An 18,015-nucleotide genomic window follows, 5' to 3' on the forward strand; every position below is an offset into this window, starting at 1 on the left:
TCAGAGTGATCAGCCAGGAGGGAACAAATCCTGGCGGTGCACTATTTCGGTGGGGGAAGTCCCAGTATCAATGATGATCAATACAGGTGCAACTGTAAATGTTATGCTAAACACCAGGTTCAACAAACTCCATCCCAAACCTCCACTAAAAAGACACACTGTTTTGCTTTATGCATATGGCTGCAAGAAACCCCTCCCTGTTGTGGGGTATTTTAAGACAACACTCTGGCATCATGGGAAAATCTGTAAAACACGCATCCATGTAGTAGATGCAGGAATTGAAACCCTTTTAAGCTGTCCCACTGCAGAACGCCTGGAGGTCATCCAGTTTAACCTTGCCATCCAACAAAATGATATTAAAAGCTTATTAGCAAAACATGAGAAACTGTTCACAGGTATTGGCTGCCTCAAAGGAAGGTCTGTGAAACTTCACATTAATCCTACCATTGAACCACGAGCTGTGTGACACAGCCGTGTGCCTTTCCACATGAGAGCTGCAGTAGAAGATGAACTTTGCAAACTGGAAGACCTTAAGATCATTGAGAAAAAATCAGGACCTACACCCTGGGTTTCACCCAAGGTGGTGACTGCAAAACCGAAACAGCCCAACGCTGTTCTTATATATATAGACATGCGACTTCCCAATGCTGCGATAGGTCGGGAAAGACATATCACACCAACAATAGATGAGCTAATTGTCGATCTGACTGGCGCAACTATATTTAGCAAACTGGATCTCCAATCAGGCTACCATCAAATACGCCTTGCAAAAGAATCCTGATACATCACCACCTTTTCGTCGCATCTAGGTCTTCGATGATATAGCTGCCTCAATTTTGGTATTTCGTCAGCGGCAGAAGTGTTTCAGAATGAGATACGAAAAGTTCTTCAAGATTTACCTCGTGTGACAAACATCAGTGACGACATCTTAGTATATGGAAAGACAGAATCAGAACATGCTAAAAGGCTTGCAGACACCCTTCAATGCTTGGAAGAATCAGGGCTCATACTTAACAAAGAAAATTGTGAATTTGGAAAACGTACATTACGTTTTTTTAGCTATGTTTTCAATAAACGTGGGGTTTCTCCTGATGCGAGCAAGGTCAGTGACATCAACAATGCACAAGCACCAACTACACCAACAGAAGTCCGGACTTTTCTAGGAATGGCCACTTACTGTTGTTGTTTCATTCCAGATCTAGCCACCACAGCAGCTCCTATATGTGAACTGACAAAAGCTAAAGCACCTTGGCAGTGGGGTATTGAGCAAGAACAGGCTTTCAGAAAAATAAAAGACTCTCTCTCCAGTGAGGCCACTATGGCATTTTTTGACATAAACCGCTCAACGGAATTACTTGTGGATGTAAGCCCTGGTGGATTGGGAGTGGTGCTGACGCAAAAGGACAGAGATGGTACAGTATACACCATTGCATATTCGAGCAGAGCTCTCACCTCAACAGAGATAAACTATGCACACATTGGAAAAGAAGCGCTAGCTATTATTTGGGGATGCAAACACTTCCATGTAAATATTAGGACACCCAGAGAAAGTTATAACTGACCATAAACCACTTATTCCAATTTTTGGAGGTTCAGCGCCACATCCCCCAGCCAGGATTGAACGATGCCTACTTCAGCTACAGAAGGCCGACCTAGATGTACAATATCGAGCAGGAGCAGATAATCCTGCAGATTTATTACAACGCCACCCTCGTCCAGCAACTGCTATAGAACGCAAAGCAGCGAATGTCACAGAAGAACATTTATGCCAAATAATTATATGCACACGACCGGAAACCATGAAGATTGAGGAAATCCAAGTCGAAACAGACAGAAACCCATGTCTACAGCTAGTGAAAACAACAATCTTATCTGGTGAATGGAAGCTGTTCCTGACAGCGGTTACAAAGAAAACATCCTCAGCACAAGAACTATTACAAGCTCTTTTTGGAATACGACATGAACTTTCAGTCTCCTTGGATGGTTTAATCCTGAAAGGACATCGAATTGTGTTACCTTCCTCTCTACATGAGAGATCCATCAAGCTTGCGCACAAAGGACATCAGGGAATAGTGAAAGCTCAAGCTTTTCTCAAGTTTCAGGTGTGGCTACCCCATATGCAAAACAAGGTCATAGGTTTGGTAGAGTCATGTACTGCATGTCGATCCACACGTCGACCAGGACCACCAGAACCTATAGAGTGCCCTCCCAGGAGTAACTGTCGGTGGGATGCTATAAGCCTTGACTTCTGTACAATAGCAAATGAAACATACGTATTATTACGCATAACGCAATTGATGAATACAACAGATATCCTAAAGTTAAACCGGTAGCAGCAACAGATGTTGCCTCTGTAACAACGGCACTTGAGAAAATGTTTGCAACGCATGGCATACCAACCTTTATCAGAAGTGACAAAGGACCACCTTTTGTAAGCAGAGGATTTAAAGCATTTACTGACAGTCTAGTGATACGCCATCACCATATCACTCCGTATTGGCCACAAGCCAATGGAGAGGAAGAGAGTTTTATGTCCTCCATCAAAAAAAACTGTGAGGATAGCCAGAGATAACGGCAAGGCATGGCTTCCAGAGCTCTATAGGTTCCTTAGAGCATATCAACTGACTCCACACTCAACGACACAAGTCAGCCCAGCCGACATGATATTTGGAGTCCACATCCAAGGGAGTTTACCCCTCCATCACTCTTGGAAACCCTCCCCAGCCAAACTGGAGGAAGTGGAAGCCAGAAGGAGAAGGCACAATATCAAAGAAAGTGAAGCCAGAAGAGCAGTCCTTGTAAACCTCAGGTAGGAGACACTGTGTTGGTAAAAAAAAGAGTTCAAAAAGGGAAACTGTCACTTCCTTATGAATCAATTCCATAGACTATAGCCAGCCGAAAGCACAGCCTTGCATCAGCTACAAGAGGGCAAGAAACGATCACCAGAAATGTTTCACACTTCCAGAAAATTCCATCAACTTTATGGGAAGAAGGGGAGATGAATTTGACCCCTACGGAAGCACAAACATCAGGTGAGGTTAGCCCTAATGAGCGGGAGACACCAAAAAGCTACAAAGGGGACAAGCAAGTGAACCGAGCTTCTACTGAAGCACATACCGCAGAGAAGAACTACTCTAAAGGGAGAAAAATACCAGAGCAAAAAGAGCCTAAAGTCAAAAGTAGAAGAAGAGAAAACCACAGTTTTGCAAACCCCTCAGAGAGAACGGGAAGGGCATTACTTGTTGAGAAGACGGCTGGCACCCTCCACAATACTGCAAGGCTACATACTGAATGGCATTTAAATACGACAGAGAAGTTTAATGTCAGGAAAAGATCGGCTGGATAACTAATGGAAAAAGAACTGAGTTTAGTTGACCCAGCGGCAACCAGAGACGTTATATGATGTTATATTTATTGAGTGTTATTTTGTTCATTATAAAGTTGAAAAGGGATGTGATGTCCACGTGACCCTTGTCATGTGGACGAGATAATAAATGAGAGAGCAAGCCTGCCAAAATGATAATTCGCATCTGACAGCCACACCCAGTCCCCTGCCTCATTATTTCAGTGTCACGTCAGCTAGGCCCAGCCTCCTTTAATCCGTTGGGCCCCCACTTCTTCACTTCTCCCATAACGTGACAGGCAGGTGGTCTTCAGCCAGATCACTAAGTAACTTTAGAGTAATGGCCCGGAGATCCATTTCAATCTGGCATCCTTATTAAACACTCTGCAGAGACTGCACTCATGCATGTCACTTGCTTTCTCTCTGATGCACACCACCCCAAATTTGCTTTCATACTTAGCCTTTTGGAGCTCTCTGCTGCTTTTAACTCTGCCAACCACTCCTCTCTCCTCCTCACATTTCAGGATCTTGGGTTTTGCAAATCTGCCCACGCTTTAACTGTTTACTTCCAAGAATGTTTATCCTTTAAAATATCTTGGAACTCGTGAGCCTATGACCCCGCGATTTTCCCTGTCAGAGTCTCCCAAGGATAAGTCCTTGACCTCTGCTCTTCACCATCTATACCTGTGCTTTAGGAAGACTTATCTCATTCTTTGGCTTTCACTATTACGTCTTTGCTGATGACACTAAAATATCTGTCCCCTTTCCCTTCTTAACCCCAGACATCTCGGAATGATTACCAACTGTCTGACTACAATTTGTAACTGCATGGCTCTCCACTACCTCATGCTGAACAACAGAGGTCATCTTTCTCCCAGCTTCTACCAACACCAATTCTCCCCTCTCCTCTCCTATCACCTTCCCGCCTGAACATTTGCTCCCTCACCCAGTGCTCACACATTGGGGTTCTCTTTTATAGTATTCTCTGACTGCAACAATTCATCACTATCGCTGTCTCTACTGCTTATATTAATTCACAAAATGTGTTCTTTTCTTGCTATCCATCCTACAAAATCTCTAATCTCCTCTCTCGTACTCAGCAAACTTGACTACTGCTCTTGTCTACCCTTTGGCCTTCTCCTCTACTCCTCCCAGCCTCTAGACAAAGTCCTCAACCTTTCTACCAAAAACATGCTAGTTAGCTCTCCATGCACAACCACTCTCATTTCGAGTTCCTTCTCCTAGTGTACAAAGCTATCAATGGTCTTGCTCCTCAGTTCCGGTCTGACTCGACCTCAGTCTACTCACCATATCATTCCCTCTGCTTCGCCCCTTCACTCATTACAGGCCAGTTCCCAGGCACCCCCCTGTCTCTCCTCTCGCTTCACTTTCTTGCTAAAGAGGGAGCTTGTCTGCCCTCTCCCCATCCTTCCTACCTGAACCCACCACTCGCTCCAGTGACTCTTAATAATATCATTTTGTGTATGTGTATAGTACTTCCTTTTATTTTGAAGTTAATGTTACCTTTGCAAGTCTCATATATTTACTTTATGTTCGTTTTGTCCCTGGGCTATGTCTCATTTGGTTACACTGTCATAAATTGGCTCACCACTTGTTCTTTGTGCTATTTAACAGGCACCCTTTGGGGAAATGGCTCCATCATCTGTAAATGTGTTTTTGTAAGTAATTTCTGATCAACATTAAAATCCCTGTTCTTCAAATAATTACAAATACTAATTTAAATTCTACCTATCATGCAAACCTAGATGAGTCCTTATGCGCTCATGCATATAGAGGCTAAGCATATAATTTGAGTGGTCAGGATGTTCATTGTATAAGACTTACACATTATATTGAGTAGAGATAAAGGAATTCCTGAACCGTTGATCTCAAAGTGCACTATTTATATTTGTTATGGCTTACATCATCGGTGCTTATTGAAAATTATGTTTAGAGGGATGTTGGTACAGTTGGAGAGAGACTGGTTATTTTTGAATAACTGTAGAAATGAAGGACCTACTTTTACAATAGCCAGCTGGAAACAATAGAAGCTGCTAAAACAGCAGCATTTGATTAACGTGATTAACACATTATATTTGAACGGGAAAATACATGTAAAAGTAATTATTCTAGGTTGGATGATAACACCCTGCCACCTTCCGATCTTTTTTCGTGTTGTTCAGTGTTGTACCTTTTGCTGGTTTTTAATATGCTAGAATGCAATGTGTTTGAGTGTTTACATTGAATTGACACATTGAAGTCAGAATGACATAGAAAGCATGCAATAGGTTCTTTGAGGTAAGGTACTTTTTCAATCAGGCAGTTTGGCGAAAGATGGAATGGACTATGTGGGAAAATATTCTAAGTTAAAGCAGGGGAGGAAGATGCGTTTGCCTTATTGTCACTTTCTTTTTGACCAAAATGTACAGTTAAAAAGCCTTGTTTTGGGGGAAATGATGACTTGCTAGCTTAATTAAATATACTGAATTTGTAACTCATGACATATATATGTGACGAACAACAGAGGGGAGACATTGTTGTTCACATAAAAGTAAATATATAAATTGTGAATATGATGTGAATTAAATAAGATTCACCAGTATTTTTCTGAAAAATGCAAATAGTTGTGAAAAAAGGACAGTTGCCCTGAGGAAGGCAGTGCCAAATGAACATTTGAGAACCAGCACTCAAAACCAGGCAGCATGCACCATTGCTGTTCTGGAATGATATATAGACAACACTAAGAATAATTGTATTAGAACATATGACCTGGATTTACAAACACTGTTTCATTTGTTTTGCTACAAATATTGCAAACCCTCTGTGATTATTTGGCAATATGAAATAACTTGCAGAAATAAATGATACATGAAGGATCCTATCTATTTTTTTCAAGGTTGGAAATAGTTTGTGTTGTTTCTATGTTTGAATATTTTAGTTTTTCATATTATTGAATCGTGTCCTGTTGGAAAACATGTGATTTATATTTTGTAAATTATTTTCTTATTCTTTGTGTTATATTGTTATATATTCAGTCTGCAGACATTGACAATATTGAACCATACATGCATCCTTTGTGTCTTTATGATTACATCTTAGATACAAATAGAATGAGATATTTTGCTAAAGAAATTATTTAAATTGTTTGCAGGCCCTCCCGAGTGGGCACCTTCCCAAAGAACATGTTATTTGGCCGTGTTCGTTCTCGGTATAAGGGGTTCCCAGACCTCTTTTTGTTCATTTTCTTTGTAGTTTGATTCTCTGATTCAGTGACCTGATGAAATATAATTGGGTGTTGATTCAGAAATGTAAGCCCTTATCCTATGAATATTTGAAGTATGTAAGTATAATGTTGGGTCGAGAGGTGGTATTTCCCTCCCCTCTCACCACTCCCGCATGCACGGATCTCACTTGTGCTGAAGGGGGGAGACGTCCCCCCTTCCCGCCAAACTGTAATCTGTGTTAATCACCTACTAATTACTAACAAGGAAAGCATGTAAACAAGCCTTATTGTAGTGCAAAGACTCCATTTTAGGTAGCTCGCCAGACGCCATCTTTTACTAGGCCTGAAATGTATCTCTAAAAGCCTGTCTCTCCCTCTGCCCTGCGCCTCACACTGCCAGCCCACTGACTCCTGCCAGCTTTGCACAAACCCTGTTCTCACATAAGTTCAGCCATTCATTGTTGCAACCTTTAGTGCCATCCCAGAACAGATGAGATCACTGCACTATGTGAGATCAGAACAGGACCCCTACTGAGTGCCCATCCATCACCACTAACCTGCTCATGCCCCATCTGACTGCCACCCTGCCAAGCTGTAGTCCACCAGGCCCATGCCCCTCTGCTCTTTGATACAGATACACATATGGCCTCCCGTAATGTCCAAAGACACCCCCTGAGAGCCCCGACCCCAAACACTCATATATTCTTTCTAATCCTAACACTTGTCTATTCGTATCATGAGGCATTAGGTAGATCGAAACCTCCAAGATGGGCACCTGAGTCGGGGACGCTAGGTTTATGGGTACCGGGTTGCAGAGGGTAGAATGAATACTTATAACTTGTCTATGAACACTAGGAAACACCCACATTGATACCAGACTTTATGATTGTCATTTGTCTCATGCTCTTAGATCCTGTAATTGTAGATCAGTTAGTCAGGGAAAGTTTAATTTGTGCTGGCCTCATCTTCACCTCACGGAGAAGAGACCAGCTGACCCACGTGTTGTGGGAGTGACACCCAAGCAACAGCCAGTCCTACATAGTCAGCCCCTACACTTCCATAATGTACTGACGACTCAACCCAATTGTATTGTAGAATTGTGTACTTGTAACATGATGTCATCAATGACATCATTCTCTCTTATAATGTGCTGTCCTTGTAATGTTTGGCAGAGCACTCTCTGGGCAGCAGAGTTCTCTGTGTGCACAATTTATCTTATATAAACTTTGTTCTACTTGCAATCTATCTCCTGGTCTCATTTCCTACTGTGGTGTGTCCATTATTCTGAGTTTTGGATATCGTGTTGGGGAATGGGTGCCTTCAATAAGTAAAAATAATTTACATTTTGGAATTTTCAATGTGGATTCTTGCCTCTGTATGGTTGTTTTCCATAGGGGCGAGAGGGGTATCCCCAGAAGGTGATTGACCTTTATCATAGTCCTTCTCCTTCTTTACAGTCCTTCTCCTTTATCACAGCCCTTAATTGTCACAGCCAATCACCATGTTTCTTCTTTACAATCCTTCATCACAGTCCTTCTCCTTAGTCATAGTCCGTTGTCACAGTTCTTCTCTTTCATCACAGCCTGTCTGCTTTGCCACCTGACTTTTCTTTCATCACAGTCTTCTCCTTTGTCACTGTTTTTCTTCTTCATCACATTCCTTCTGCACAGTGCTTCTCCATCATAGTCCTCCATCACAGTCTTTTTCATGGAGTACATTCCATCACACTTCTTCTCCTTTGTTATCATAGCCCTTCTCCTTCTTCACAGTCCTTCTCCCTTGACAAAGTCCTTCAAAATATTCCTTCTCCTTCATCACAGTCCTTCTCCTTCATCACTGTCCTTCTACATCATAGTCCTTTATTGGAATCCTTTGCCGCAGTCCTTCCCCTTTGTCTCAGTCCTGCAATACATTCATTCTCCTTCAGCAAAGTCCTTCATCAGAGTTTTTCACTTTTTCCACATACCTGCGTATTCACAGTAGTTCATTACAACATTACTTCTTCACAGTTCTTGTTCATCAGTCCTTCTTTGTCATAGACCGTCATCAGAATCATTCTCTTTCATCACTGTCCTTCTTCACAGTCCATACACTTAATCACATTCATCTGTCATCGTCCTTCTTCGTCATGGTTCTTCATCACAGCCCCTTTTTCTTTGTCACATTCCCTTCTCCTTCCTCACATTCTTTCTCCTTCATAAGAGTGCATTCTTACAGTCCATATCTGTCAGCATAGTCCTTCAACACAATCATTTGCTTTCATCACAATCCTTTACATTTATCACAGTCCTTTTACATCATCACAGTCTTCCTACTTCTTTGCAGCCCTTCTTCATAGTCCTTCTCCTTCTTCACAGTTCATCTCCTGCATTACAGCTGTTCTTCATCACAGTCCTCCTTTTAAAATGGCTGTATCACAAGCCCCTTCCTTCATCATAGTCCTTCATCACAGTCCTTCTCCTTCAAAACAGTTCTTTGAGTACTTCTTTCCCACACTCCTTTGTTCCAGTTAATCTCTGTAACAGTCCTCCTTCACCATAGTCTTTTGTCACATTCATTCTCTTTTGTCACAGTGCTTCTCCTCCATCACAGTCCTTCTTTGTCAGAGTCTTACATATTCACATTACATTATTGGAGTCCTTTGTCCTCCTGTTTCTTTTTTACATATTCCTTCATCGTAGTCCTTCTCTTTCATCACAGTCCCTCACCTTCATCTCAGTCCTTCTCCATCACAGACCTTCTCTTTTAGCGTAGACCTTTGTCACAATCATTCTCCTTCTTCATAGTCCTTTATCGAGTTATTTCTCTGTAAACACAACCCTTCACCTATGTTACATTTATAATTAAATTTCACTCCTTCGCTGTTACTCTTTCTTCTTATACATCCTTCTTTTCACAGCCCTTTGACTTTGTCACAGTCCTTTTCCGTCATCATAGTCCTGTTCCTTCATCATAGTCCTTCTCTTTCATAACAGTCCCTCCCCTTCATTACAGTCCTTCTCCATCACAGACGTTCTCTTTCAGCATAGACCTTCATCACAATATTCTTTTTCATCAACGCCCTTATTTGACAGCCCTTTCCCTTCATTAGAGCCCTTCACCTCCATCACAGCCCTTCTTCATCACATCCTCGTTTGCCACATTCCTTCATCACAGTCCTTATTGCTCACAGTCCATCTCCTTCATCATAGTCCTTCGTCACAATCCTTTGCCTTCATCACAATCCTTCTTTGTTAACACAGTTTAGCACAGTCTTTTTCCTTTGTCATAAGCCATTGTTACAATTATTCTCTTTCACCCCATGTCTTCACCTTTGTCACAGTCAATATACTTAACCACTGTATTTCTTTGCCACAGTACTTGTTATTAGTCCCCCAGCTTACCCACAGTCCTTCTCCTTCACATAAGTAATTTTCCTCCACCACAGTGCTTCCCCTTTATCACAGACCTCTGCTTCCATCAAACTCCTTCATCACTGTTTTTCACCTTCACCCCAACCCTTCTCTTTCTTCAGAGTCCTTCTTCCTCACAGTCCTTCGAATTATTACTTCATCACACACTTTCATCAATACAGTCCTTCTTGTTCATCATAGTCCTTCATCACAGTCCTTCTCTTTAATCACAGTACCTTTCCTTTGTCACAGTTGTTCTACTTCATCAAAGTCCTTTTTCACAGTACTTTTTCATTATAGTATTTCTCCTTCACCACAGTGTGTGTCTGTTGTCATCCCAGAACTTTTCCTTCATCACAATGTTTAGTCTTTGTCACATCCCTTCTACTTTGTCATAATCCTTCGTGAAATCATTCATTTGGCACAGACCTCTTTCATCACAGTCCTTTTTTAATCAGTCCTCCTCTTCATCATTCTCTTTCATCATAGTCCTTCTCCATTGCCACTTTTCTTCTCCAATTTCCTTCACCTTCTTCACGATCCCTCTCCTTTGTCACAGTCCTTCTTCATCATAGTTTCTTTTTGCTCCATTCTTTCATCACCATCCTTCCTCACCACAGTCCTCCTTCATCGCAGTGTGTGTCCTTTATGATAGTCCTCCATCATCACAGTACTACTTTGTTACTGTCTTTCTTATGCATCACAGTCCTTTAATCATAGGCCAACTCCTTTGACAAAGTCCTTATTTTCTACAGGCCTTCTAATTCCTTGCAATCCTTCCTCATCACAGTCCTTCTTCATCACTTTCATCCTCCTTTGTAACAGTATATCTCCTTCTTTTCAGTCCTTACTATCTGTTCTCATCATACATATTCACCCATCCTCCATTGCTCTTCCCTTCATCAATCTTCACAAACATTTTTATTCATCTACCCCACCTGCAATCTCCTATCACTCTGTCTGCTTTTACCCCAATATACTCCCCATCTGCCTAGGTGTGTTGGTGTGCATTTACTCGGAAAGTATGTTCACCATACAGCAGACAAGGCTATTGGCTTTGTCAACAATTGGTTTATATTCGTTTCCTCCTTTACTCTTACAAATTTTGCACACTATTGTTCACGTAAGCATTTTGCCCTATGACTGCCATTGCTTTATCATTCACGTTGTTCTTATTTCTCAATGTTGCTTTATATGAACAAACATGTCTGCTTTTCGGAACTTCTGGGTTATAAAATGGTCATCACAACAATAATCGTAGGCATGTTTGTAAATTAAACATGCATCTTATCATTATTACGTTATAGCTGTAATTGGTGCTAAAAATTGTCACTTGGAATGACAAAGGCCCTTCTTGCCCAAAAAAAGAGACTTTGATATATGAGCAATATTTTACAGAAGACTTTAAAATCATCAGGGGCCCACATTAGTCCCAATACAGCAATACTACGCTGTCTACTGCCACTGTACTATCTGTTTCATATCAGTCATTCTGAGAACAGGTCACTGCACAGTTTTTCGAATTAGCCTCATTGTTAACAAATAAATTAGCCAACCACTAGGAATGTTGCCAAAACTCATATTGTACTGCAAATTTAAAGTAGCCATTTCGCACCAACTGTTGCATTTCACCCTATTGTCAGCATTATGAATACGTTTGGATTTTGATCTAGCCTATCATTACAGTTGTCACCAACTTGCATCCTGCCTTTCTGTAAGCATTTTTGAATATGCCTGCAAACCGACCTAGTCTATCACCATAGTAGTGGCCTGAATGCATAACTCATTGCAAACTCATTTTAGCCTCTTTTCACCAAATGGCATTCTGCCTTTTGTATGCAACTTGAATATAACTGCAACTTGATCTAGCCTGTCACCAACCTGTATATTGCCTCACTTTCAGCACTGGAATATGTCAGTAATCTGTTTTAGCACACTACTTCAGTTGCTGCTTGAATGTACAACACACAGTTAATAGAAACTAACATATTTGTACCAGATAGTATCCTGCCCTATGATTAGAAATGTAAACTAGCCTATCACTATAGTTGTTCTTCTATTGTATAGCATACTGTGATATTCATATAGCCATAGTGCAATGCCGCGCTACAATCGACCTCGGGGCACTATGTATGCTACTGTGTTAAACTTAGTGTCATTAGGCGCCTTACTAGCACTATGTCCATTGCCTAGTCTCACGAGACCATCCAACCTACCAGAATTGAAAATTACAATTATCATGGCAGTTACTTTGAGTGATATACCCACACTGTCCCCACCCAACAACCTAGCCCATCAACAACTGCTGAGTACTCTGGACCATTCCTGGGGCTCACCCAATTCTAATAGACCTTGCAGTACAGCTTCCAGAAACATTAGGCTCCACTCAAGACTGTCCAAACTATTTGAACCGCTTCCTAGTTCTATGACCAATACATACCTTGAGAGAAAAAGCCTACATAGCAGACAAACTACTACTACCGAAAAGCCTGTTGCTATTACCTTCCCCTCTCCCACAACGCACAGTCCTAACCGCAAAAAACTTCAACAGATTAAGCCCCATATCGCATCACAGGATGTGGGAGCTACTAATTCTAACTCCCCTCCCACACTGACATGGTTCCATGTGTTAATATCCCCAGAAAAATACCGCGATACAAAAATATTGCCATATTTTTGCAGCAATATTGACCCATGGACGCTGCGGGGGACACCCCCGCAACCCCTGCATTATTTTAAAATGTGCGGGGGACACCCCCACAATCCCTGCTCCCACAAATTATCCCCCCAAAAATATTGCCTATGGCGAGACAAACGGCCATATGTACGGCAATATTTTTGGTGGGGATATTTTGTAAGGATACCCGCTGACAGCTGGCCTTACGCCAGACCTCAAGGGGGCCTTAATAAATGCCAGATCCTTAGTCGCGCATGCCATGGAGATATCCGAGCCTTATCCTGGAGGAAAATTCGACTTTGTTGCAATCACTGAAACATGGCTTCATGCAGCAGCCGGTCCTGCCCTTATGTTAGCAGTTCCTGATGACTACACCATTCTTAGAGCAGACAGATGTGAGGCTTGAGGAGGTGGTATTGCTCTCACTGCTAAATCTAATCTATCCATGAGACTATTCCCCTCCCCAGACGTTAAATCCTGTGAATCCCTCACTGCCAAATTACCTATCGCTAACTCCCAAACACTCACCATTCATCTCATAAACAGGCCTCAAGGGCCCATTGGTTCATTTGAGGAGGATATTTCCACCATTCTCTCTGACAAATAAAAAAACACCTCGCAAGTACTACTGTTAGGGGATCTCAATCTCGGATTTAATGACTCTAAAGTCCTCCAACAAGCAACTGTCAATGCTAATATCCTCTCAGAATTTGGCCTCACCCAAAGAGTGAATTTACCCACACAGTACAACAGAGAACACTAGATTGGGTGCCGGTTTATAACTGTAGTGCCTCAATTACTGCCATAACCCCTCAGGTATGGACAGACCACCACCTTTTATCATTCATACTAGCAACCAAAAGGCACACCCCCAAAAATATTCCATCCACTCCTCCCACCTTAACAAGGAACAAAAAGAACATTACAGTAGATAACCTTCTACCCCTAATCCTACCTACCCTCAACTGATTACCCGATACTACTGATCCCAACATGCTAGTTAATGAATATAACACAATTATGACCTCTGCACTAGACTCCATTGCCCCTCTAAAAATGAGAAAAAATAAGCCCAAGTCCACCTTAACTACTCGTTCACACCACACTTGAAAATCTCGAGAATGGAAAAAAGAAAATGTGAGGTTTCATGGAGGTTATTACACTCCATTGAAAATAGAACCAACCTCATTAACATATCATCTCGCTACAAGAAATAAATACTCTTGGCTAAACAAGAAACTTACAATAATAGAAACTTGCAAGCAAACTCGAGTACGAAGGAATTATTTGTAATTTTAAAAGAACTAGAAAATCCGATTCCAGTGCAAGACAGTTGTGTGAAGGACAAAACTTGGTGCTCCAATATTCAGCAAGCACTAGCCAACAAAGTCACCACCCTTCAGGACAAGATTGCAACAAAAAAAAGCTACCTTAACTAATATGACATCACCACACAATACCCCTGTGCACTCTAATAAACCCCCACTCTGCTTTAGTTTTTCTAAAATTTCTATTCTCGAAGTTGAAGAAGTCATTCTTTCCCTCAAACCCTTGAATTGCCAGGGCGATAAATGCCCAGCCCAAATAATTAAGGATGCTGCGAGTGATTTAGCCCCTTTCATATCGAAGTTAATAAATGCTTCATTCTCCTCGGGCACCATCCCAAGTAACCTAAAAGAGTCTTGGGTACTCCCCCTCCTTAAAAAACAGACATTAGATGCAACAATGCCGACTAATCATAGGCCCATCACAACAGTGACATTTCCTCTTAATATTTTAGACAAGCTGGCCTATCTCCAAATACAGAAGTATCTGGAGCACAACCAGCTCCTAGGAGCCCACCAACCAGGATTTAGGCCTCAACATGGCACCGGAACGACGTTGATTGATCTCAAGGCCCAAATTGATGAGCTTAGGGACAAGGGGAAATCAGCCTTACTTTTCCTTCTTGACCTCTCGGCTGCGTTCGGCTTGGTGGACCACAAGGTCTTATGTAACCACCTCAGCAGCACATTTCTCTCAGGAGGCCATAGTTTGGATACAATCCTTTCTGAGTAACAGGACAATGAGTCTTCTCACCATCAGCAGCGGCAGACCCTATCCCTATCACCTGTGGAGTGCCCCAGGGTTCCTGTGTGTCACCCACAATGTACAATATATTTACCAAGCCCCTTTTCGATGATCTGGACCATCTTGATATCACCTACACTAACTATGCAGATGATACCAAGATTCTCATACCACTTACTGGGGATTATGACAAGGATTTGGCCTTGGTAAACAGAGTGTACCTCATCCTCCAGGCATGGATGGCTGCCCACGGTATATGCCTGAATGACAAAACTGAGCTCATTATCCTGGGCACCACATCCAACCTCAATAAGCTTGGCTCTAAATACACCTCCTTTAACATTGACGGTAATTCGATTCAAGTTGCCAAAGAGGTAAAAACCTTAAGCTTTTACCTTGATTCCAGCCTCCCTTTTGCTAAACAAGTTAACTCCATGGCCTCTGCCACTTCATATACATGTAATTAATCAGAGCTGGTAAACCATTCTTATCCAAGAATAGCTGTGTCATCCTGGCCAGCGCTCTAATCTTGTCCAAATTGGACTATTGTAACTCCCTTTACATTGGTGGAAATAAGCACATTTCCAGGAGAATACAGACGCTCCAGAACAATGCCCTTAGAGATGCCCTGGGTATAGCAACGAATGAGCATATATCAGAAGTAAGGAGACAGAATAACTGGCTATCTACCACTGACAAAAGCTGGCTGAAAACTGCCTTGCTTACTCACAAATGCCTGAACAATGCTGCGCCCCACTACCTCACTGAGAAATTCAATAGAAAATCCTCTAGCAGGCCTACTAGAATAGCCAATACAAACTGTCTGACTGTTCCTAGATTTAAACTATCTAAAGTTGGGGGAAGCAGCTACCCAGTTAAAGCATCACAGCTTTGGAACTCCCTACCTCCCTCCCTGAGAGCTAACCAAACCTACGTGTACATGAGACAGAATCTTATCAATTGGCTCAAAGATAATGGGGGTCATTCCGAGGTTGGAGGTAAGAAATTACCGGCACCGGTAAGGGTGGAGATGCCGGTAATCCCTTACCTCCGTATTCCGAGGTCCCTTTGCGGGTCCTTCCTTACCTCCTGCTTTTAGCAGGAGTTAAGTACGGGACCCGCAAAGGAACTTCGGAGGTAATTACGGTACCGTAATTTACGGTGCCGTAATTACCTCCTTCCCCATTCCCATTGAGCCCTATGGGGCAGAAATGGGAATGGGGAAGGGCAAAAGGTGAATGGGGAATTACCGGTCCCTCCAACCCTGGAATGGACCGGTAATTACTCCATTCACCATGCCGGATTTGGGACGGTTTCGGAGGCAACCATGGAGCTAATTACTCCATGGTTAGCTCCAAACCCGGAATGAGGCCCAATGACTACTAATTTATCTGTCTCCCACTACACCTGCACTGTAAATAGCTACCAGATTGTTATCTTAAATGATGTTCTTTTTGTATAGTGTTTCTATCAGTATTGTATGTACCCACCATTACTTGTATTTCTTCTATTTGTATATCCCTACTTGTATTTCTGTATATTATTGTGTAACCTAAGCTGAGGGTTTTCTTGTATCTCCTGTGCCCTGATACCCCTGGGTCTGGCGCGCATTACAAATAAATAAACAAACAAACAAACAAAAAACAAGTGGCACTAGTGAAGGCCAGGTTGGCGAACATCAGAAATCTTAGCAGAGGTAATGAGATAAAAAAGAAAGAAAAGAAAAAAGGTGGGGTGGCAGGACCGCCAACGGTAATTGTGCTGTGGATAAGGGCAAACTGGTTTTAGGCCCTTAAAAGACAGGCCGTTCATTTGCCTACCAGAGAGCTACCAGCAAACGATGTAAAAGGAACCTTGAAGTCAAGGTTAGAGGGGACATGCCATTCATGGCTCTGTGTGATTAATGCCTCTGTGCAGGGGTGTTGCTAGGTCTACAAAAGGTCTGGGGCTATTCTAAAGTCGGGACTGTTGGGAATCAGGGCTAGCTAACCTTTTGGTTGTAGCTCCTGAGTTTTTATCCAGGGCAACAACCAAAAGACCTGGGACTATAGACCCCTTGGCCCCCTTAGACTCTCTGACATTGATAGGCTATCAATCATCATCCAGAGAGGTGTTTCAGTAGCAGGCACAGTACGTAGGGACTCAGCGCATTATTTAGAAAAAACATATCAAGATGAACTGTGATGAAACAGTGAATGCGAATAGATGAAGGCAAGAATAGAGAACACAAATATAGTATTTACCAGCTATTCAAAAGCTGTGCAGAGGTATAATTGGCAAAGTTGATGTTTGAGCTGTGATTTTCTAAGTATCGATAGAGGAAGCTAAGTGGGGACTGGGTTGTAAGACTGGGCCCAAAATGCTTGTTCTTTAAAAGAGCTTTGAAGACTGACTTATTCAGTTGAGATTGCTATCTCCTGTTTTTTTTTCTTCTATTTATTCAGCTTTTTTGTTTACTCTTCTCTTCTAGTCCAGAGCCCTGATGCCTTTGGCTTGCTCTCTGGCACTATATATGTATTAAAAAGAAATAGAAATAAGATTAACATATATTCCTGGGTACTCCTTTGTTGACTGCTGCATTGAAAGCTCAAACATCATTCAGTGGAAGAAGCCATTCAAATACAAGTTTCTGAAGGAGGCTTTTGGCTTCAAGACCCTATGCATCTTACCTATGTAGGACTTCCACAGATAGTGGGCCAGACTCAAATCATTTGTCAAGTAGTATAACTCTCCCCATTTGCTTAGATCTCAGTAAACCAGAAGTCTGTCCTTTTCAACCATCATTAAAAAGCAATTTGGTTTGAGGTCTATTAGATTGGGCATGACAATATTATGGAACAACCTATGGCTTCATATTAAGCCTGAGGACGAACAGCTGAAATACTGTAGACAGTTAAAAAAAGCATTTCCCAGACTTATGTAGCCTTCCCTGAATGCCCTTCTCTGTTGACTTTATCCCCAGCGCTCTTTAATGGCTGCCCTGATGCCAATGATGGGGATCCTGTTGGATCTCCCCTTCAGGCACTAGGCCCTCCATTTGTGGGTGCTTGACTGTCCCATCCTCCTCTCTGGAATGTGCTATTCCTGGCCGACATCTTGAACCCTTTGCACTGTGACGTCTCCTGCCTGCACTATCCCTAACTTTAGGCAGTTTTATTTTCGCAATTTTGGCGATTTGTATGGTTTGTCTGTGTTCCCTCTGCTTGCTTCTTTCCCTCTCCCTTCATTACACTTCTGTGATCCGGCCCCGTTCAGCCCCTTTGACTGTCTTGCTAGGCCTCCTAGCACCCTTCACATCTCCTTCCCAATC

Source organism: Ambystoma mexicanum, chromosome 6q (genome assembly GCF_040938575.1).
Source record: "Ambystoma mexicanum isolate Mex_15411 chromosome 6q, UKY_AmexF1_1, whole genome shotgun sequence".
NCBI classification, from domain to species: Eukaryota; Metazoa; Chordata; class Amphibia; order Caudata; family Ambystomatidae; genus Ambystoma; species Ambystoma mexicanum.